Genomic DNA, 24,523 nt, shown 5'->3' with positions numbered 1-24,523 from the left:
TTCATTCTGCAGTCAAATCAAGCCCTGCATCATTTAACTCATTATTAGCTTATTATCTCAACTATATAATTATACAGATGGAAAGACACTTATTTTATACATATAGCAAAAAACAGATCATTAGGAAAATGCCTCTGAAACCGAAAACTAAACAGGAAAGCACTTATCTAAAGCTAAATTGCAAGGCAACACAGACAAATTCATGCAGATAATTCACAAACTGAGGTCCTTCGGTCCAGTGGTATTCTTTAAACTTACAGATATTTACATCTATAAGAAATATGATGCAAGTCAGTTATCCACATTTTAACTACGATCTCTTCGACCAGGTGTCGGCTAGGCACTAATATGTAAGCTATGTATTGTGCATTAATTGTAAACATATGGAATTAATGATAGATCTTAGTCTGGATTAGTTGTCTTGTGAATTCTTATAGTCTGAAAACAGATGATGTCAGTGGTAATTATCGACTTATACTAATGGAAAAAGGTCCGGTCGCCCGGACTTTTTCCATTAGGATAAGTCTCTTTTAAAACACTGTCTCGCTATGTTAAAAGAGTTTAACATAGCGAGACAGCTTTAAAATAAGTAATGGAGATCTCCGTTGCTTATTTTAAAGCTGTCTCACTATGTTAAACCCATTTAACATAGCGAGACAGGTTTAAAAAAAAAAAAAGCAATGGAGAAAGCAAGATCTCCGTTGCTTTTTACTGTTTCGCTATGTTAAATAGGTTTAACATAGCGAGACAGCTTTAAAATAAGCAACGGACATCTCCGTTGCTTATTTTAAAGTTGTCTCGCTATGTTAAACCCATTTAACATAGCAAAACAGTAAAAAGCAATGGAGATCTTGCTTTCTCCGTTGCTTTTGGCCACAGCTCTAATGTACTGCGTAGGCATGCGCAGTACATCAGAACTGCCGTGGATACCAGCCAGCTGCGGAAGGGCAGCAAAGAGGCATTATACAATGCCATTATTTAAGAAAAGTAATTATTTATTTTCTTAAATAATGTCATAGTATAACAGCAATAACCCACGCCTGGGTGTGGGTAATGTGGGATTTACCCATGGTTGTCTTTGTTTGGTCCCTCGGGCTTCGCCCTCGGGACCAAACCACGCCAACCGTGGGTAAATCCCGCATTACCCACACCCAGGCGTGGGTTATTGCTATATTACCCAGCTGTACCATGTTTGTGTTGATTAATGTCCAAAGCAGTACAAGTTCTGAAGTTAAGTTCCCTAGCTTCTAATGCCTGAAACACCGTGTCAACAGCTAATGTAACAACATAATAATGATGTCACCTTCAAAACCATTCAGCACTGAGCCAGGTCAGATGAGTGTGCATTACTACATGCTACAGAAATTCTTGCTACAATATCTCTTTTCAAATTAGGCATTATAAAAGGTAACTTCCCCACACGGTCACTATCTTCCTGCTAATGTTGCTATATTGTATAAGCATACCATCTAAAACTGCTGAATTTTACATTGTTACTCTACATTTATACTGCTTATATTCTAATAATAATCGTTATATTCTGCTTGTTATCTTTTTATTTATAACAATGTTCACAGTTTGATGTCTATTAGGGATGCTTACATCCTGCTTTTTTGTTATAATCATCTGGTAGAAGAGATTGTGGATAAACTGGCAATGATGTCTATATTTTCATGTCTATTTTGTTCATGTTATTTATCTAAATGGCCCATGTGGCTGAAAAGTGTCTCAGAACCAGTTCACTTATCTAGTTAACAAAATAAAATATATTAGACAATACCACTTCCACCCAAAAAAATTAGACTCTGTTCTTCTGACTGTATACATGAATCTAACCACGAGAGGTGTGGCTAGGTATTTCCATGACTAGTGCCATTGCCCAGTCTGGCATCCTCCCAACATTAGCTTCTACAGTTTATATGCCATGTGTGGAGTGCTACAGCACTTCAGCTCTGACCCAAACACCATACCCAGCATCTGAATGCCGTAATGCACTGAAGACATGGAATACTAGAGAACATCAGTTCTGGACTCAAATGCAATACCGGTATTCAGTGCACTGAAGACTGATCAGGAACTGCTGATCGTGCCCCTTAACACTTTGGGCCTGGGGTTGCTGCCCCTTCAATCCACCTTAGCTACACCTCTGCTTACAAGACCGTGGTACATACGTGTCCTAGGACTGTGCACTTTTTTGACAACTTTATTTTCTGCCACAGAAACTAGGACCACAGGAATCTCTTTTGCTCTGCACAAGTAGAATGTTATTAGTGCATCACAAGTGAGAACTAATGTTGTGATGTGAGAATTAATGTTGTGCTCACTTACCTGGCATGTACCTTACCTCATAATAGTATAGTATATCCTTATCTCCCACATTCCCCATGTACATGCACCCACAGTTTTCCCCAAGCCAATACTTTGCTCAAATAATTTTTTTCTGTTGCCTGCTCACAACAAGACTTTGTTAGATCTCTTTTTGTCTCCTTTTTTAAACAGCTCTAGCTCAACTTCACTCATGGCTGCCACCCCCCCCCCCCCCAAGTGAAAAATTTCTGAAAATGATCCTGCAAACAACTGAAGGCAAAGGGACTCACTATTGGGACTGTTACTCTCTGAAATCTTCTTATGTAGGTGTATTCCCTGTAATTACTGCATCTAGCCATTAGTGCTTTTAATTAATTTTATTATACTGGCATAGTGTGCACACTTATAGGTTCATAGGTAGGTACTAGGCTATTGGCCCTAGGGCCTATATAAGCCTAGCCAAAAAGGTACCCTGGCTTTCGCCACACAAGAAAATTATTTTCCTGTGCCCCTGTCAAGCAGAGCCACAGAGGTGATATCTGGGGTGAATTTCCTTTTTCCCATCCAAACATCAAGATTTTTCTTGAACAGTGCTAATGAAGAGCTTTGTTTGATATAGATAGGTAGTTTGTTCCAGAGTATGGGAAGAATCTGGGACAGGAATCTATCCCTCCAGCAAGTTCTGTTTATTGTGGTGACATGGTTTAGGTCCCTAGACCATGTAGCTCAAAGGGGTTGGGATTTCTTTAAGTGGAGCATGTCCAATAGCTCTGGGTTTGACATAGCTTTGCATGTTAAGCAGAGATCGCCTCTGAGTAGGTAATATGCGATGGAGTAAAGCTGGAGTTTTTTTAGATGGTCTGCGTAGGGCATCTGTTTAAGGCGGGTAATCCTCTTTGTGAGGTATTTCTGCAGCCTTTCCAGTTGTTGTAGATGTCTTGTGAGGTACATACCAAAAGGGGGTTGTACTCTATAATGGGTCTAATGAGTGACAAGTAGAGGGGAACAATGACCTCTTTTTTCCTGGATGAGAAACCTTTTGTAATGAGGTGTGCCACGTAGAAGGATTTCCCGACTACTGTGGCGATGTGATTATCAAAGGAGAGACTATTGTCCACCTGTGTCCCAAGCTCTCTTATCACACTTTTGGTGTTAAGTAGACTACCACCTATGTGGTATCTCATAGGTACAGAGTTTTTACTAAAGGGGATGACAATGTACTTTTTGACATTGAGCTTGAGGCCATGGCTTTGACACCAGGCATCTAACTTGGTAAGGCTCTTTTGTAGGATGGCCATATCATTAGGAGTTTTGATTATGGCTCCTAGTTTGCAGTCATCTGCGAACTTCATTAGCCAAAGACCTTCTGTATTAGCCTGTACTTCAGAAAAGTAAATACCAAACAGGAGAGAACCTAGGACTGAACCCTGTGGTACTCCACTTGTCACTGGTCTGACGTCGGATTTGGAGTCTGCTACTTTCACAGTGTGGGTTCTGTCAGTGAGCCAGTTGGCAACCCATCGTGTGACATAGGGATTTATACCTAGTTTAGTGAGTTTATCTATAATTTCAGAGTGGGGGATGGTGTCAAAAGCCTTGGCAAGATCTAGATAGGCTGTGTGCACTACCTTACCCTCGTCTACGGCTTTGGTGACTGCTTCAAAGAAGTCTATCAGGTTTAGGAGACATGATCTGCATTTTACAAACCCAAACTGGGTGCGGTCCAGAGTTTGGAGATTACCAATGTCTTTGTTTATAAGTTCCATGATGATATGTCCCATGGCCTTGCAGACCAGGCTCGTTAGGCTAATGGGGTGGTAGTTCCCAGGGTCCGTGGTGGCTCCCCCTTTGTGGAGTGGGATAACAGTCGCTGTGCGCCATTCAGTGGGCACAAAGCCTGAGGTGAGGCTATGATTGAACATGGTGCTTAGGTAAGGTGCCAGTTCATTCTGTAGTTTGTCTAGAACGCAGCCTGGGATGTTGTCAGGTCCCATGGATGCTGTGTTCTTTGGTTTGGAGAGTGTGGTTTTTACCTGTGCAGCCATGATTACAGGAAATTTGCATTATTCAGGTATAGAGATGGGCCCTTTAGGGGGTGAGAGGGGGGTAAAGTCAGCACTGAACCTATCTGCCAGGATGTTGGCAATATCAGGTTGGTTCTGTATATTTAGTGCCATTGTGCTGTAACTCAGAGCAGATCTGAGTGTTGCCATTGAGATTCTTGACATAGCTATAGAATGCTTTGTGGTTGTCTTCAGAATCTGTGGCGATTTTGTTTTCCTAACTAGCTGTGGAGAATTTTATGAGGGATCTCAGCTTCTTACTGAGGCGGACCAAGAAGTTCCTCCAATCATGGGATTTTACTCTCTTTTGCAACAGTTTCTTTCTTCTGTTATACAGTTTGTTTATGGCAGGGGACCACCAGATTGGCTTCCTTTTTTGGAGGATAGCATCTTGGTTCTGTTAGGGATAGCATGATTATTCCAAGTCAGACTTTCCCGGTAAACAAATGTTAAATAAATAAAAATAAATACACAGCAAAGCCGCTGTGTGTAGCTGATGTGAAACTAAGCAGTCACTGAATTAAAACTTCAGCTAATGAATATATAATGTAATGCAAAACTGAAGGCATATAGGATGAAAATGATTACAGACAAAGCAATGACCACATCAGTAAATAAGTAAACCAGAAGCAGCTTAAAACTGAGAGAGAAATAAAAACAGTGAAGAGGTTAACAACTTCAAGTATCTGAAGGTGTGGTTGAGGAGAAGGCAAAGCTGAATGAGAGGTTAAAACTATAATCAGAGATATTGCAGTCATAGAAGTTGAAATATAAGGTATACAAAACCATGCTGCGACTAGTGCTTCTGTATGGCACAGAAAACTTGGCAGTGAAGAGACAGCAGCTTGAGGTGATGGAGATGAAATGCCAGAGATTAGTAGCAGGATGCACACTATGGGACAGACAAATAAATGAAGTTATCAGAGCAGAAACCAAAAGTAGCTCAGTTATAGATAAAGTCAAGGGGAACAGATTACAGTGGTTTGTTCATATGTGCAGGAATAGAGAAAGGTTCTTACTCAGCTTCAGGATAAACGACACCACTAAATCTGAACAAGTACCTGTTCATACCTCACATCTCCTTACACTCCCGTCTTCGCTCATTTTTCCTTATGTCAGTCTACTTCTCTCTCCCTGACTTCTTTCTAAATATGCCATACCCCTGATTTTTCTCTCATTTCATATTGCAAGTCAGTTCTGATGAAGTCCCAAAATGCAGGGACAAAACAGCTAAACTTCTATAAATAAAGTCCATTTAGATTTATTCTCGGTTCTGCTCTTGAAGCTGATTTTGTTTTGGTTATTAATAATTTATCAGCTGGCCCCTTTTAGATTCTAAGTTGTATCTATTGTTAACCAATGTTTTCACATAATCTCGGTCATTCATTAATGCCATGCATGACAGCAGTTTCCCTGCTTGTTCATTGCCCCATCACTTGTACGTTACCCAGATGACTACTGACCAGTAATGTATTTCCAGATCAACCATCTCAGCCTGATGTATTATCATATTTTCTTAGTGTAAACATTCTAGAAAAGAACAAATGACATCATTAGACCCTTTGGAAGCCACAGGCCATTCAGGCTCAAGGTTCGTTCCTCTACCAGGTAACAGGCAAAAGACAATATACTAGACCATTAATGTACGAGGTCAAGTAGGCAATTGTTGTTAGCTGCCACTTTCCACTTCAAGAAACTCATTCAAATCTTCTAAATAATACATTCAATCTGACTACTGTTAACAGTGACAGATACACAAGTGAGATTAATTTATCACATACAAATGAAAGACAATATTAACGTGGAAGACTAATTTTTGTTTTGAGCTGAAACATTTCACTTGTTACTATTCAATAAATCATGTAGCATACTGTTTGTCACTAGCACTGGCAGGGTTACAGTTCTGCACATTTTTACATAAAAAATATATGCAGGTTGTTCTGAAGACAAAGCAGGGAAAAAGGAACACAAATAAAATATTTTGGCTGTAAATCTGATCATCTGTGACTACACATGGAAATCAATATATCCTTGCAGACATTAAAAAACTCTGCAAGCCATAACATGGATGAATGTCATGATGAAGGGAAGAACATGAAAGGCCAGCTCAGGCAGTATAGGAAGTGAAGTGTGGTTGTGTAGTTAAAATTTAGTGCTAAGGGATAAGATGTTATACTTATAATGTAAGAATACGTGCTGCATACAAACAGCCGGCTAATAAGATGTTATTCATTCTGCTTCAGCAACAACAGGGAAGAGATATGAGTTTAAGGTTTCATACATTTACAAATCCCTTAACCTATTTTATATACAAGCAAAGCTTAACATTCCTAAATGCCTCCTGGAAAGACCTGTAGTTTATGTGATGAAGTGAGTTCACTTACTGAGAAAGTATTTAGCATAAGGAAAGCTTAGAGCATCCACCTAGGGACAACTATCACATAAGTGCAAGTACACCAAGTGTGCCAAACAATAGACATAATACAAGCTACTTTTAGAAATAACCAATAAAAATATCGCACTGGCAGTCCATGGACACTAAACACAGCAAAAACTACTGCTAGGATGAAAGCACTTAATTCATGTTTTTTACGTTTTAACAAATAAACGTTTCTTTTGGTTTTCGTAGTTTTTGTTGTGGTTAGTGTCAATGGACTGCCAGTGCGATGTTTAGCTTGGTTACTCTCTTAACAAAAAGTAGAAAACAAATAGCAAAATACGCACATCCAGAGCTTGGCGGGACTGAGCAGTTACGCTACATGTAACACTATTTATTAATCCGCAGACAGTACACTCAGGAGAACAAATAATGAGGTCTTGAGAAATAAAACAGAACTGCAAACTCTGTTTAGCATTTTTGACTGGCTATAGTAATCCTTTTACCAGAAGAATATCAAAAGCATTTTATTATGAGGAACAACTGGACAGGCAAAAAAAATGGAGGAAAATGAAAGGCAGATGAACGTTAACGTTTGTATGTTAGTTGCGTGATCGTAAACAAAAAGCAGATGAGTCAAAATGCAATGTAGTAGTTGCAATGCAGACTGAGAGGCAGACGCAGTTTCTGTACGGCAACAAGGCACATTTTTTAAAATCCTTTTTTCTTTCCAGGAGCCACAGGAGGTCGAATAGCCAGAGAAAGTAAATTTTCCCATCCTGGGCTGCCTGGGAGTGCATGAGGATCACAAGTGGGTGCTGGGCAGACTACACTGCAGTCTGCAGCAGAACTAAGTAATTGGGGACTTGGCACTGGGTCAGCGTGCGTGGCAGTTGGCAGAACTTCAGTGAAGTTAAATGTAAACAGCTCAGACTGCAACCCGGCTGCACACTAATGTGCTGCTGTTACTCCACCTCCAACTAATTCAAATTTCTAAACAGGAAAGTAATGACTCACACATGGTAAATGACATAGTCCAAGTGTAAGACAGGCTGATGTCATCATGCACATCCACGCACCTTGTGGCATACGCTGGCAATGCATAATGACATCAGTCAACACTTTAAATTGTAATTTTAAAAAAAATCGGGAATTGAAGGGGCTACTCAGGAATGTGTGGCACCCCATTATTTTGCCCTCAAAAACGGTAAATACCGAGAAATTTGGTATGGTTGAGAGGTATGTATATGAGTAGTTTTCCCAGTTAATAGTGGGGTAGTTGAAATCGCCCATTATTAGGGTGTTGGGTTGTACCCTAATATTTTCCAGTGTATCAAGAAATGAGGAGTGGGAATCCTGGGGCATGGTGGGGGATCTGTAGCAAGCTACAATTTGCATTGCGGTCTTGCCCAGAGTTAGTTGCACTTGGATAATCTCAGATGCATTATGATGAGCAACTAGCCTGGAGGTGTGGATATCCCTAATGAAAATGGACATGCCTCTGCCTTTAGTGTTTCGGTGCAGGTTAGGTGGCCAAAAGGTGTGGTATGAATTATAGCCTGGTAATTCAGGGGTCTCTCTGGAGCCTTGAACCAGGTCTCTGTCACTGCACAGATGTCGATTGTTCTCCATTTTAAGGAGTGCCTCGAGTGAATGCATTTTGAGGTTTAGACTTCTAGCATTGAGTAGCACTACCCTCAGATTTTGTTTGCTTATACCTGTTACAGTGGTGAATTTGTCATTTGAACTTTGCCTAAAAAAGGCACTATAGGGGTGGCAAGAGCCTTAGCCAGTATCCGGAATCCCAAGGGCGATAGATGCAGGCCATCTCTGGCAAAGCATCGTGGTCTGTTGATCATATCATCCCAGGCACACAGATACTGGATTCCCTTAGAATAACACCAGAAGCTTAGCCAATTGTTGAAGTCAATCATTTTGTCCTTGTGCTGTTGTATCATTCTGAGTGATGGCAGGATGGTACTTAGGGCTAGCGTTATACCTGTCTGGGCTACAAGAAAGGAGAGCTCCTCCATGTTTCTTTTCATGTAGTCCAGGGAGGTACGTCTCAGGTCATTCAAACCAACATGGACAATGACAGAGTCATATTTGTACTTGTTGTGGAGTGACCTGAGTGAGTGCGTTATGTGGCGGATCCTGGCACCAGACAGGCAGCTAACAGTAACTTTCTCTTTGCTTAGCCTAGTGAGTAGAACATCAATGTACCTGACTATAGAGTCGCCTATGACTAGAGTGTTGAGTATGTTGTTATGCCTTATGGGCTGTGGTTGAGTGGCACACTGAGTTTGTCGGCTATGTGTCACTTGGGTTGTGGTGGGGGGGTTGAGGTTGCTTGCGTTTCTGCTTTGGCAGTCTCTGTTGATTGAGCAGATTTTTATTGACAGCCTCCACGAATGTAGGTGTGTGTTTTGTGTGTGTGTGTGTGTGTGTGTGTGTTTTGGTGTGCAAGGTCTTTTTTCCATTCCCTGCCATTGCATCTAACTGCCACTAGGTGGTAGCAGAAGACCACCAAATAACTGAATCTTAGCCCAGATAAGCAGCTCATCCTATAAGCAGGACAGTGCTCTACAGTTGTTTAAATTCTCCACTGTTTCTGTCTACTGTAAAGTCACCCAAGTCCCTTCACAGCAGTTATTTTTCCATTCACTGTGAATAAATAGTGGAAGCACAGGAACTGGTATAATCCCTGCCATTAAGGCACAACACTGCTTATCTTCATTATTACTGAGCCAGACTCCGGATACGTTTTTTCAGCTATTACCTCCTAGAGAGACCTAGAGCCCAGACCTAAATCCAATGGAAAAGCTGTGGGGTTACCTGAAGAGGGCTATGCTCAACAGATGCCCTTGCAATCTGACAGAGTTGGAGCGCTTTTGCAAGGAAGAGTGGGCAAATATTGCCAAGTCAAGATGTGCCATGCTGATAAGACTCCTACCCAAGAAGACTGAATGTTGTAATTAAATCAAAAGGTGCGGCAACAAAGTATTAGTTTAAAGGTATGCACACTTATGCAACCAGGTTATTGTATTTTTTTTATTTTTTATATTTCGCCCCTAACAGATTTGTTCGTTTTTCAATTTAAAGATGGGAAAAGTTTTGAAATGATTTACTGTGGTCTCTTTTTTTATATCACAAAAACCTGGCATTTTAACAGTTGTGTGTACACTTTTTATATCCACTGTATATATTCTTATACATACATACATACATACATACCATTACTCGCGACAGGAAAGAAAGTATTGACTAAGGAAGACAGTTTCAAAGCCAGCACATCTGTCATGTGACAGAATGCAGACAGTCTTGAGAACACTGCAACCAATATCAGTTCATAGTAATAATTACATACCTAAAAAAAAAAAAATATATATATATATATATATATATATATATATATATATCAATTTGCTTCCATTAACTTTTACTTCATAATAATTTTGCGTAAGCAGGTCTCAGTGATGTGCTATATCTGCTGTGACAATCCAGCAGGATGTATTACGTCAACAGCAAAAAAAACTCCTGTAATTATATTCCTCATAATATGTCTTGATTGTATTCACACACCAGTTGCAAAATGCTGATGGATTACCAGCATCATTTATACAGTACATTAATATACATCATGAATTACATAACAGTGCTCTTACTGTTTCTTGCACAGATAATTACATATTCAAACTGAAGATATAAAAGATCCTTTTGGCAGTCTGCTGAAAATAAGGAAGTGTTCATTCTAATTAACTGTGTCAAAGACCTAAACTAGAATGGCACTTAAATCATCAACATTTTTCAGATGTGATCATGAACACAAGAGTCCTAGGAAACCAATTCTGGCACAGTGAAGCTGCCCTTCTAAAAAGTGAGACAAGGTTTTGAAAGCAGATGCATTATTTTACATAAATGTAATGCGCTCACTGTGTAAGTAGGCCAAATTGTTTTAGATTTTACCTTTATGTCTGAACGTACAGGCTATATGGAGGGAAAACTTTCCTCTCTCTAATCCATGTATGTAAAGGCTTATGACTACACCACCCTTGACCTATTTCATTTTGGTACAGTCTAGCTCCTGTTCCTCTAGCATCTTGCATACAAGTAACATGAGGTTGAAGCTGTTAATGAGACAAGTACCTGGAATGTCATGGCTATTGGACAAACTTAAAAAAAGCATAATTTTAAGGGGCCACAGTGAATTTTATCTATCATTTCAAAGTAAAATTCAGTACTTTCAGGGGAAATATGGAACAGCTGAGAGGTATGACATCCCTACATGTGTTCTAACAATACCTAAATGGTGATGTCATCATACATGGCTTCAGCCAATTTAAAAATACTGCAGTCATTGTGATCTGAGCTCCAGGACATTCTCTGAAATTCCTCTCATAGAATGCAGAGTAATTGAGCAACTGGGGAAATAGATGAACTGCCCTTGTGGCATTAACTATTTTTTTTTTTTTTTTTTAACATTACATTGCTGGACACCCACCCACAAGCCAGTATTGGGTTCTAGGCAGCTGCCTAGGTTGTCTTGTACTGGATCTGACCTTGCCAATGCCACCATTCGGTGAACAGGGGTGACAGTTGAAGGATGACTGTTTTGAAAATTCAAATCCTTAAGTGCTGTTTTACATATACACGATGTATAACAGACCTCCACTCTCTTTTCCTATGAGCAAGAAAGAAAGGGGGAAATAATCTAATCCCAAGACGCTGGACAGAACTCTTTTTTTGTAAATTTTTAAGTAATCATCTCTTCAAAATGAACTGGCTAAAGGTATAGATCCTGAAAATGTTTTTGAAAATAGAAGTCGGGCACTCACAGGTAAAAACACCATCTTGACCCATTCCCCCCCCCCCCCCCAAATCTCTTTATTTCAATTTTCTTTTTTCAAACAACAACAATACGGTAACTCAAAAAACAAATAAACAATACAAATACCTATCTAAAGAAAACCGACAACAATCTCGTTCCGAGAAAATTATACATAGACATCTGAACGTAATGACAGCCCCCAAGGGGAAGAAATCTGTGAAAAGCTCTACAACAAAAAGCTGCTTATTTTCCTTAGTCCTGTGGTCAATATTTGAGTCAAGAGAATTACTTAACATATTTGATATGTTTTCCTTTGCTTTAGTCTTTTTCTATCATTTCTAAATAAAATCATGAGCCTCAAGACCAAAAGAAACTGTGAAGACAACAGAGCAGCACTAATTGTAGCTAAAATATTAGCTGGATAAGGTTTTTCTTTTAGCCAAGCAACCATATTAAGCAAGGAAAGTCCACATCAGAGTTGTAGACAGTCATGTTGACGTTAACATAATCTCTGCTGCAATATATTCAACAAATTCCAAGTCTTAGTCTTCTGCTTATCTTCAGAAAAATCAGATAAAATGCAGCACTCTGGAAAGTATTGTCTATATGGCAGCTCAAAAAGCAAAGTACTTAAAGACACAACCAAAAAGATGCATCAGGAAGAGACTATACATTGAAAAACAAACTGGGAAACTTGAAAAAGTAAATAAGTTTTACAAACACTGCAATGAACATAAAAGGGTGAAGGTACTGATAATATAATCCCTGAGGGGTCCCAAGGCAATGACTTGGGAACGAATCAGAAAGAAATCCCAGAACAAATTCCACCAATCAGGGGAGGCGGAGTTACATTTTTCTCTTCTTGCCTCCCAGGATCACCCATTAATGAGAAGATCTCCAAGACTAAAAAAAGCAAACAATTTTCAAATTTAACCATTACAACTGCAGCAAAGTTTTTCAGAGGCAGATACCAAAGAACAATGACTGTAGTTGAGTGGAAGTGGTACAAGTCACGAATCTGCCCCAACAGAAACCAGCAGCCAGGATAGCACTTTCTGAGGAAATGGCAGGCAACAAAAAGAGACACACTTACAAGTAAATCTTAAGATTTTTGTAACATCCCTTCATGTGTTTTGATGGATAATGAATACATGTTATTACTGACACCATTTGTTTTTAATTTGGAGAGGGGGTCCATCTGATTTAGACATCTGTTAATGACCTAAATGAGTCTACTGAACTTTTGAAATTCATTATGTATAGTAGCAAAACGTCACTCTTCTCAGCGTAATTTTAAACTGTTTTTAAGTGGCAAGTTTATACTTGTATTAGTTATACAAATCTTGCTACCACATTGCATTACTCTAGCATGCATCCCACACATATGAAAAGGAACATTTAGTGCCTTACAATTAATAATTTAAAGTGTATTGGTCATTTTACACACTTTTGCTTTGCACTATGATACAGAACGTGCCAAACTGCATGTCCTCTCAGCTGAGGAAAGTTAATGGGCACAAAGCTGTGGGCAAAAAAAAAATGCTATCCTACTGATCCTGTCACCAAGGGTAAACTGGAAACTTTAACCTCGTGAAATCAGCATAGGAAAAGCACTAAGTGCTTCCATAGACTTTAATGGGAGTAACACTACTCATATGCAGATATGTCCATTAAAATCCAAGAAAGTTGTTCATGGTACCACTACAATGATGTTACTGAGGGATATACTATATTTATTTGGGCGATGGTTTAATAAAAAGTTTACAAAGCTTTTTATTAAAAAACAGCCTAAATAAATGAGGAAGGAGAAGGATTGTTGTACTTAACCCATTAGATGCTGCAGTGCACCTATAAATATGGCCCATGTACTTTAACCTCTGATGAACAGATGAGAAGGTGAAAAACTGAGCTGCTAGGTACAACAGGGTAGCAGGATTATACTATGGAAATTACTGCAAAGATAGTCGTACATGTCCATCAAGAAAGACACAGTGATACTCTACATGATGGTACCCAAGAAATTTAATGAGCATCTCAATGACTGATGACAGCATTGTGACATGTACTTTGGACATAAGCATTAGACGGTAATGCCTTTAAAGATGCTGTAAGTATAAAGTAGGTGAAAAATGACTATTAGTAAAAAAGCTAATACATTAAAACATGGAAAGGTGATCAAATTATTGGGATATTTAATAAGCTGGTACCTTTAAGTGGGAAAATTACAATTTATATTGACATGTTATCAACAACCCACACTATTACAGCCAACTAACAAAGCGAATTTGTGCACTTCTAGGGCTGTTCATTTACATCTCAGAATATGCAATATACCTGGTAAACTACTCAGTGCAAAGTCTTCTGTGTTGGTAAGAGCACTTGAAGGCTCTGCCCAATAATTTAAAGAAAATGCATAACAGCGATACCAAAATGTATGTAATGCATTATATAAACACGTCACTTTGTGTAAGAGGTACACAAAGTTTATTTTTTATAATAATGGCTCTCCAGTGAAAATGTTTGGGGGCAAAACAAGTTTAAATGGCAGACTTTTTTCTGCCCGCATTAGTCTAGATATTAATGATTATGGCAATTATAGGTATATTTTGAAAAACAAGCCACTTTGGCAGTAAATTTGGAAGATTTTACAATATTTCAAATGTTACACATGACTTCTTTCTACATCTATACAATATATTGTTTTATTGTAGAAATTGATCATGTGATATTGCCATGTGACATGGATTTCTATATAAGGTGCATGCAGAGTGCTTGAAAATGCAGTCTAATGATGTTCATTCAAGTTGCTTGCGAAACAACAGCACTTATTATTCCAAGAAAGTTAATTTGTTCATATACAGTGGCTTGCCTGACACCTCCAATATTACCTGTCTAGGTCTAGCTACATTATTGTTTTTGTATCATTTTTACTGCTTTGAACCTGTGTTGGACACCATTACTGGCTGCTTAAAGCATTTAAAGGCTTGACAGTTACAGTACATGAGGTATACATACCTTCACCATTCAGTCCATATGAACGTTAACATAGTTATCAGAATGACAGTCATTATAAAAAAAACACTTTTTTGCCACTATTAACGGAAGCTATACTTCTTTACATCAGGTTTATGGTATACGAATGACTGCTGAGCTCTAAGACATCTTATAAAATCTGTTCAAAACCTTAACATTCCTAAGTAATGTTACAGAATACTGATATACATTGGCTACCGTTTAAAATGTTGGAACCCTCATTGCCCAGAAGATGTGAAGACCAAATGACTGAAATCTGGACTTACATATACTACATCCAAGATTGCCATTTCTCAGAATATTCCCTTTTCTCCAAAGTATGGTGATTTTCGAGCTGGTATTTATGCATTTGGGGGGGGGGGGGGTGCAAGTAACCACATTAACCAAACACACCACTATCCTACACTCCGGTCCCTTAACTGGCTTGAGCTACCTAATCTATTAGCCTACACTAACATTGAAACTACACACAACATCCTCTATAGGCCAAAGAGATGCTCTGCCACCAGCGAGTTATTATGCTGGCACTCTCCCCTCAGAGAACTTAATTCACAGAAACATATCTTAGTGCTACAACTCAAATACATACATATCATAATGGTGACTACCTAACCTTTGCATAAGTTGCTAAACTGGGAAACAGAAATATCTTATCTTGTCCACTATTTAAACCCTAGGTAAAAACTTACCCATAAACTAAATGGTCTTGCACTTGTAACACCACCATTATAAGCCTCTTATTTTAATCATTTCACATCTATACTTTAACAGCCTCATGAGCCGCGGTGGTGCAGCGGTAGCGTTGTCGCCTCACAGCAAGAGGTTCTCCTGTTCGAGTCTCGGCTGGAGCGCCTTCTGTGTGGAGTCTGCATGTCCTCTCCGCGGTCGAGTGGCGTTCAAAAGACATGCATAGAATGGGTGTGCCTTCGTTGAAGTTTGGGCGTCGAGCTAGCACTTCAGCACCGTAAAAATCTACTGCCAGTCATTAGTGGACCGGAGTTCCGCTCTGGCGAACCCTAACTAGGAAAAGCCGAAAGAAGAAGAACAACTTTAATAGCCTCATGAAATCATGTCTATCAAGAAAACAATCCTGTTTTTGTACACACCAGGTGCAAAGGTTTGGGGCTTGGCATAACAGTGTGTTTACATGATAGACACAAAGTGCAGGGTTTGACTCTTACCTTTGAAGAGAAATTAGCTAGGCTTAAAATGGCCTACAAGGGCAGCTAGCCTAGTACTTACACAGGAACCCACAATCTCTTTATGCTTCTAAATTAAGTAAATATCCCTACACTTTCTCACCTGTTTAGATTTCTTAAGTGAATAACTGGTAAGATATAAATTGCTTATACCTCATGTGCTGTCAGTGTACCAGCATTTCAACGTGACTATAAATAAACTGCAAAATCATGCTGAATGTCCTTTAGATATGTGCAACTTTAGCATGCTTTAAATAATCTATAGCATACTTAACATGGTGATCAACTGTTTAACTATATGTAGCTCCATTTAGTATAGCAAGCATTTTTGTTTGCTGAGTTACAAGAGTGTCTGTGAAAAAAATATGTGATATCAAACTTTTCTCTCAAAGCCTCTGTTTTAGAAGGACTCTACCCAGTTGGACTTTCCCAGTAATCAAAATCTAATAAATAAAACCAACGTCTTTTTTTGTAATAAAAGTGTAAGCAAACTTACATACGTATAATAAAATCCAAAAGTAAATCGAGCAGTTGGATTTTATCACATGTTCCTTACAAGCCAGAGACCAAAAAACTGCAATCTAAAGCTCCAAAATGTAAAATGTGATTCAAACAAAACATTAAATTATGGAACTCCCTGTTACACCACCATTAAAGTTTTTCTGGGGGGAGGGGGTTACCTCCTTGCACTCCCTATACCTGCCCTGCTACTTATGCATACTAACATTGAGATGGCCATACCATGGAAAGGGGGGATTACTTCAAGATAGCACTATCTTGGACTGGGTACATATTCCCCTTAGTTGTACTTATTTTATCCCTCTTCTGAGGATCTCATTTACAGGCAGCTCTCACAATAATCAAATCTGAGCCTTTAGGTCTCTGTGCACTTTCATGCTAAAAAACACACTTTGTGAAAAATGTACTTGACAGAAAAAGAAACCAGCAGCGAAACTAAACACCGTCACGATTTCTGCCTAGTTTTGCTTTTAGATATGACACTTTCCTTACTACTTTTTTCTAAATCAGAAAATATACTGTCATCAGTTCTGAGCTTCTTTCATTACCTAGCCTGTGGTATTGCTAGGAATATTTGAACACCCCCAAGACATTTGCTAAAGTGAGAATATAATGTTATCCCATTCAGTAGGGAAACAAAAAAAATCATCTCCTAAAATCACTATTTAACAATGTCAAATATCATAAACAGCAGAAAACCTAGTAAAAGCCATAAACTGTTCACCTGTAACAAAAATGAAAGTTAGTACACATACATCATCAAAAGAACGCATTTAACTGAAAAAAGAAGTAACAGGTGTTAAATCTGGCAAACTGAAAAAAAATGAGAGGTCATACAAGTACAGACTAAAACAATATCCAGAACCCCCTTACTTATGACAAGAACACACACAGCATTTTAAACAGCAACACAAAACACAAAAAGAGCTGGAGGTTAACTACTCTGACAAAGAAAAGTTTGAAATTAACCCCAAATATACATATTGCATTAGATACACTGTAAAAGCATAGCTAAAATTCATAACACTGTAAACTAACATAAGCTGAAAAGACAAGTCTACAGCCTGAAGAACAAAAAAGAACACCTTAAAATTCTAGCAAATTCCTTGACCTGCCTGAACTTATGCAACCATACGGCATCTAATGGCACCCCTGTCTAACAAGAGGCAGTAAATCAGCAACTACGTAGAAGATTAAGCTTGTGGAATAGATTTTGAAAAGAATAAACCCATTGCTAATTAATTACCAAAACGATAGACTGACAGGAAGGAAATACTATAATATCTGCCATACCTTTTAGCTGTCCCCAATTTTCAAGGATGTCCCCAATTTTGGCTCAAAAATTTGTTCTTTCCCTCGTAAATCTGGTGATTTTGTGAAGAAAAGATGAGAGACTACAATTCACTGTAAATAATGATAATTATTAAAAGTTACAGACTTTGTTTACTTCAGGAAAATGCAAGTTTGTTAACTTTCTATCAACTTCTCAAGTTAATAGTACTAATATTTACAAAACAAACAGTGTCCTTGGTTGTCCCTGATTATTTATGGATTTAACTACGCTCCTAGTGGTAAGAAGTTAAGCGCTAAGAAACTCATTACTTTTATCTTTGTGTGCTATAAATCTGTAAAAGAAAAAATACTTTCCTCTTTTTCATCCCAAGGTAGAAGTACCTTGGCGTAATACGACACTTTCCACAGTTCACAATTTTTCCAAAATGCCTGAAGTTCTTGAATAGATTATAAAATCAGAGATCAACTGTCTTGTTAAGAAAACACGAAAGTTCTTTTATCCAGTATGAGTAAATACTAGGGGCATGTGCATTTTTTAAGTGTTCTTGTGGCTGCTAGGTCCAAGGGAAGGCAGGTGTAATAAAAGTGGTGATTAATTCTTCATAACCCAGAGACATGCTCTATATGAATGGCAAATAGGTATATCCAAAATAAGACTTAGCATTAAAATTTCTCTGCCCTTGAAACTCACATTCATCGAAATAGCATTGAAACCCACATTCAAAGAAAATACATCTGGCCAGTGGCAGATAAAGATTAACTTTGGGTTGTTTTCAAATCATAGGCCCCTTGCACGTGAAACACACATACCATAACGTTCCATATGAGTTGTTGCTTTTCATTTGTTTTCAACCTATGGGATTCAGATCAGAGATCAGATCCAACTCAGCAGTATACATCAGCATCGGAGCCTAAATCCGAGCTCCTCCCCTACCCATAATTCGCCGATCTCCCTCCTCCCCTCAGATCGAGTTTGCAGCAGGACAGTACCACCCAGCCCACAGCAGGGTACCATAACCCCTAACCACTGAATGGGTACACACACCAGACTCAAACCCAGGACCAAGAAGAAGATAAGCCTGCGCCTGCATCTGTCCAGTCCACAACACAAGCCCAAAGGCAGGGAGAGGGAGGGATGGTTGAAGACAAATGAAAAGCAACAACTCAGATGGAACATTATGTTACATACATAACTTCTTTATCTGAAGTTGTTGTTTTCATTTGGTCTTCAACCTACAGGACAGAGTCCCTAGCTACAATAACCTTGGGAGGCCTTCATGGAAGGATATTTTTTAGCATGGCAAAGCCAAAGGAAGCCCTACTACTGGAGAGAATGTCCAATTTTAATGGGAAATAAAAGTATGCGAAGAGGACCATGTGGCAGCAGAGCAAATGTCATCAATAGGAACCCTGGACCAAAAAAGCCACAGAAGTAGACACTGACCTGGTGGAGTGCAACTGGACAGGGATACGTAAAGGCATACCTTTAGCATGATAAGCCATAGAGATGCAAATGGAAATCCAATGAGCAAGAGTGATCTTAGAAATAGGCTTTCCCAAACAGGGCTTTGAAAAGCATACAAAAAGTTGATCAGACTGTCATAGGTTTTTGGTTCTGTCCAAATAAAAGTGCAACTGCCTATGGACATCAAGCAAATACAATTTGTATTCCCCTTTGTTCTGATAATTCGGAAAGAAAACTGGTAAATTAATCACCTGGTTAATGTTGGCTTCGGATGCCACCTTCGACATGAAAGAGGTAGGAAGAGTCACTCTGTCCTTATGGAAGACAATATAAGGAGGCTTGACTGACAACGCCTGCAATTCAGATACCCACTTGGCAGAAGTTATAGCCACCAAGAAGGCCATCTTCCAATACAGAAACTGTAAATCCACAGTGGCAGCAAGGAAGGAGAAACTAGGGCCTGCAAAACCAAAGTAAGAGCCCAAGGAGGCGTGGTGTCCTTGACTGGTGGCCTAAGGAGGAAGACACCCTTCAAAAAAACCTTGCAGAGTTTAGACGAAACCAGGGAGGCAGAATTCTCACCCATATGGAAATTTGAGATGGCTGCCAGTTGAACTTTAACTGTAGAAAAACTAGCTCCGTTGTGGAAGGTATGGGCTACAAAATCCAAAATGGCAGGAATAGCAGTTGGAAAAGGAACCAGCTTATGCTGTAACACACAGATGGAAAAACGTTTACATTTACTAGAGTAAATTTTTATAGTAGAGGCCCTACGAGTCCCAACCAAAACCTTTTTAACTGGTGAAGACAGCCTGGGATTCTCACCATCAAAGGAACTGGAGCAGCCATGCAGTGAGCTTCAGGCTGACTAACTCTGGGTGTAGAAACCCTGACGAGTGTGACCGGAGATCCAGAACTGGATCCATAGTCCAGGATGGACACACCAAAGGATGGACACACCAGATGAGACCAAAGAGTGGAGACCCAAACTTGGTCAGGCCAGAAGGGAGCAATGATGATGATTTTGCTCTTCAACTGCTCAGCTTTCTGAAGAAAATTGGGGATTAGAAGAATAGGGTAGATAAAGTAAAGTAAACTGGAGGACCAACCATGGACCAGAGCATCCCTGGGTGACTCCTCTGGAGGGGAGAAAAAGGGTGAAAAACTTGCTGCACTTGGAGTTGGAATGACAGGTGAAAAGACTGTAGCAAGGATGACCCCATTTCCAAAAGATCATGTCTGCCACTGAAGGATTCAGAAACCACTCGTAAGACATCAGAATGGCTCTGCTGAGCTTGTTCGCTAAAATGATGGGACTTCCTCAGAATGTGCATTCCCACCAGAAAACTGTTGAAAGAGATCACCCACTCCAACAATCTCATGGCCTCACAGCATAGAGGATAAGAGATGCCCCCCCTCCATTTGTTGATATACCAGACAATGGCCATGTTATCCGTCTGGATGTCAACTGTCCCAGAGGGAAGAAAAGCTTGAAGGCCTTGCAATGCCAGCACCACTCTCATCTCCGGGGCACTGCTATGCAGATTAGTCTCAAAGGGGACTACTTGCCTTGCACCATCCATCCCATGCAATGCCTCCCCCCTGACCCAAACTCAGAGGTGGCCATGGTCACCGTGATCGTAGGGGAAGAACAACAAATGGCAGCCCAGAAGGAGCTCCAGGGACTGGAGCCACCACTGAAGAGACTCCCAACAAACCCGGAATAGCTGAATTGGGTAAGAAAGAGGAAGGTCGAGTAAGGACTACTACACCACCAAGATCCATTGCAGGACCCTCATGTGCAGGCACACAGGTGGCAGGAGAGTTATCATGGACACCATCGACCCAATACCCAAAGAACCATACCCGCTGGGGGCCAAGGAGTTTGTAGTATAAACCTCACATATTGCTGGAGCGAAAGTTTCCTGTCTGGTGGCAGAAACGCCCTGCTCTGTACCATGTCTAACCGGGTGCCTATAAAATCTATCACCTGAACCGGTTCCAAATTTGATTTGGCCAGATTGATCGATATGTCCAAGGAAGATGCTAGGAGAAGGAGGTAATCCCTGGCCTCAGGAAGACAATGCCTGGTGGGAGCAGAGAGGAGCCAATCATCCAGGTAAGGAAAGGCATGGAATCCCTGCAGTCTCAAGTGAGCGACCACTACTGTCATCACTTTGGTAAACACTCGAGAGGCTGTGGTGAGTCCAAAGGGGAGTACTCTGAACTGGAAGTGACTGGCGCCAAGCTGGAAGTAAAGAAACCTTCTGGAGCACCTGTTTATTTTTATGTGATTGTACATGTCCTTAAGGTCTGTGGAGCATATCCAGTCTTTGTTCTCCAGAAAGGGCAAAATGGACTGCAAGATAACCATCCAAAACTTCGTTTTGGCAACAAACAAATTCAGGGCAGTGACACATCCAGAATGGGTTTGAAGTCCCCGGTTTTTTTTGGCACCAAAAAGAAACTGGAATGAATGCCTGATTCAGACTGGTCTGGGGGGGATGAACTGGATGACTCATTTTTCGAGCAGCCTGGAGATCTCTACAGTTGCTGCCTCCCACTGACCAGATGAAACATCTGGGAGGTTTCTCTTTGGAATGGGGAGATGAAGAAATGAGATGGAATAACCTCTGGATATAATTTGAAGCACCCAATGATCGTTTGTGATAGACTCCAGGCTGTTGGGTGCAGAGAGAGATGACCCCTGACTGCCACCACAGTAGAGCAGTTGGGCAATCCCTCAAGATTGTTGAAAGAGCCTGTCCAATAACAAATCAAAATCCTTGGTTCCTTGGACCCCCTCTGCCACATGGACGGCATCTGTCATCCCCCCCCCTGCCCCTGGGGGAAGGTTCACCCTGAACTTCCTGGGAAGAGCCTTCAGACTTCTGAAACTACAACTTATTATCCCCATGCTGGTTCCTAGAGTAGGTCCGTTGCAGGGTAGAGAAGTCAATCCTGATGGCAGACAAGGTCTTTCTGTCTTTCTTGCTCTGGGTAAGAGCATCACGAATGGTAGATCCAAACAAGGTGGACCCGTCAAAGGGGGCTTTAGTGAAGAAGGCCTTGAAGGGTTCTGAAAAAGCACAAAGTCAGAGCCAGCCTTGTCTCCTAATGGCAATTCCCGACCCGGCTGCCCTAGAGCTACCCTCAGTAGCATGAGAAAGTAACTGCATGGATGTGTTCAAGATGGCTGTCAAGATGGCCAGTTGGAAGGAGAAAACCTTCTTCTCCTCCTCCATGGACCCTAGGGCAGATGCAGAAAGTTCCTTAACCAGATCTCTCTGTAGTCTGCTGACATGTGTCAAATATTTTAGCGCACAACAGCAAAGATGGTAGAAGCAGCGACTATATCACTCTCTTAATCTGCTTCCATCCAGTGATTATATCATGCTTACTCCAACTGTTTCCAGTGACTATATCCCTCTTACTCTGTTTCTTTTTAGTGACTATATCACTCTTACTCTGTTTCTTTCCAGTGGCTATATCACTCTTGATCCATTTCCCTCCAGTGGCTATATCACTCACTCTGCTTTTTTCCAGTGACTATATCACTCCTTCCAGTGAATCTATCACTCAATCAGTTTCCTTCCAGTGACTATATCACTCTTACTCCGTTTCTTTCTAAACTCGATATTACACATACAGACCCCCCAGATAATGACACTCAGTGGCATCTATATTCATTCCTATTGCAAGTTCCATGAAGATTATGGTGCTTACAATGTTTTGTAGATCTACAGATCCATGACAGTGTAACAGTCAAATACTAACCTATAAATACAAAAGAAACACCAGTACAAATGACAAACAACCTGCATAACAAAAGGCTGCCACTTAATTTTAAGTATAACGAAACTAACAGCACGTGAACACCACCATGCTCAATAGTTTTATCATAAATTACAGCTATTCATAGAGAATTAACATACTGAATAGCAGTGCCCTCTGCTCTCAGCTCTATTGCACCTCTTAACTTATTCATTTCCCTGTTGTGAGAATCACGCGAGCCAGGAGTAGGACCCACTATCCTCTCACTACAGATGAGGGTCGAAGCCCTACCTCCTTTGCTTTAGGTAGCTGCCACTTCCATTACTGATGCTCACAGATGGACATGTGTACTACCACAAATCAACCCCTTCTGCCTATGTAGCATGAAGCCATTATGGCCCATGCCAACACTCCTGTAGGTGTCAGCCAAGCGTCAAGCTGGATCACGTCCTTTAATCTGATATAGATGAGCCAATGTCAGCCAGTCAATCAACCCCATTCCACTCCGCCAATACCCACACCATTAACCAAATGTTTTTAGTATGGGTTACAGTCACAGAGCCAGGGCTACCAGTTAACTTACTTTATAAATAAGTCTCTCTTTCTAAAGCACTCACACAAACCATTCTTAAGAAAATGTTTGAAGTATGTTCTGTCTGTAGAGTTCACTGGCTATGCAAAAGATCTGTTGACTCACTAAAATCAAAAAGGACCGTCTAGGATGGGTAGCATGGGTTGTACCACTATTATCTGCACTCCGAATTCTCATGATCATTCTGGATGAAAGGAGAAGAAATCACTATTACCCATATTGTTGTGAATTACTGTTTAAACTGAATATTAATGACAGAAGCATGCATTCACCAGCTAAAGCAATTCTCACCTTTGGATTATGTGCAAATATACGACAAAGTATCAGTGTGGAACATACGGAACACTGTAGACATACACAACAGAAAAGCAGAAAATGCACAACCATCAAAAGAAATGTTCTAGATTTCCATAAACTACTGATGATCACAACTCTAAAGCTGATTACATAACTGTTAACAAAAGAACAACCCACACACTTGTTGCCAAAGAACAGCAGGCATTATCACCACTCAAACATTCTGCTACATTATGATCACTGTTCTGTAATAAAATGCAATAACTTACAAACAAGCCTAGCAGCTTCAGCTTCACTGCAGTCTCAGTATGCAGAATCTTTCTGACCTATACTTCTCACAGCTGCTCAAAAAAAAAAAAATCATGAATCCCCATCAGTGATGCATCAACTTTTAGAATTCTGCACACACAGAAAGTGCAGTCAACCCAGTCAATCACAGCGCTATATTACTATTAATCATACTGAACACCTACAGTTATTGGATTCCTCCAAAATGCCTTGGCCCATGCACAGACAAATTAGAATTCAATACACGGCTGTGTGCCTGAACAACAGCTGATCTGTCTTACAAAGAAAATACAGAGGCACCAGACCCTATGACTAGCTCCTTTCAGTTTTGCTTAGAAAACTGAAATCAATCCCTAAAGGCACAATGACCAAGATATAATTAATTTTTCTCAATGTAACACCATAATGGTTTAACATTAAATTATGACATAACACCGGAAGGTAAGGAAAACAAAGTACCTTTCTGTTCTGGAAAAATACACAACTCT

General features: G+C 40.0%; 1 protein-coding gene across 3 annotated transcripts in view; it reads right to left on the bottom strand.

The window, feature by feature from the left end:
- The window catches only part of WASF1 (WASP family member 1), a 1,915,084-nt gene that overhangs the window by 725,903 nt on the left and 1,164,658 nt on the right, over window positions 1–24,523 (bottom strand). The window contains exon 1 of one of the 3 annotated variants that reach the window (XM_044066743.1): window positions 24,017–24,034. The exons of the other annotated variants lie outside the window; for them this stretch is intronic. The gene's annotated coding sequence lies outside the window, so the exon portion shown is untranslated. Of the gene's footprint in view, window positions 1–24,016; window positions 24,035–24,523 lie in introns of those variants that run through there. 3 annotated transcript variants of the gene reach the window in all.

Source organism: Protopterus annectens, chromosome 1.part0 (assembly GCF_019279795.1).
Source record: "Protopterus annectens isolate FY-2018-M chromosome 1.part0, PAN1.0, whole genome shotgun sequence".
In the NCBI taxonomy this organism is placed as follows: Eukaryota; Metazoa; Chordata; order Ceratodontiformes; family Protopteridae; genus Protopterus; species Protopterus annectens.
This window is presented reverse-complemented; position numbering and strand designations above follow the sequence as displayed.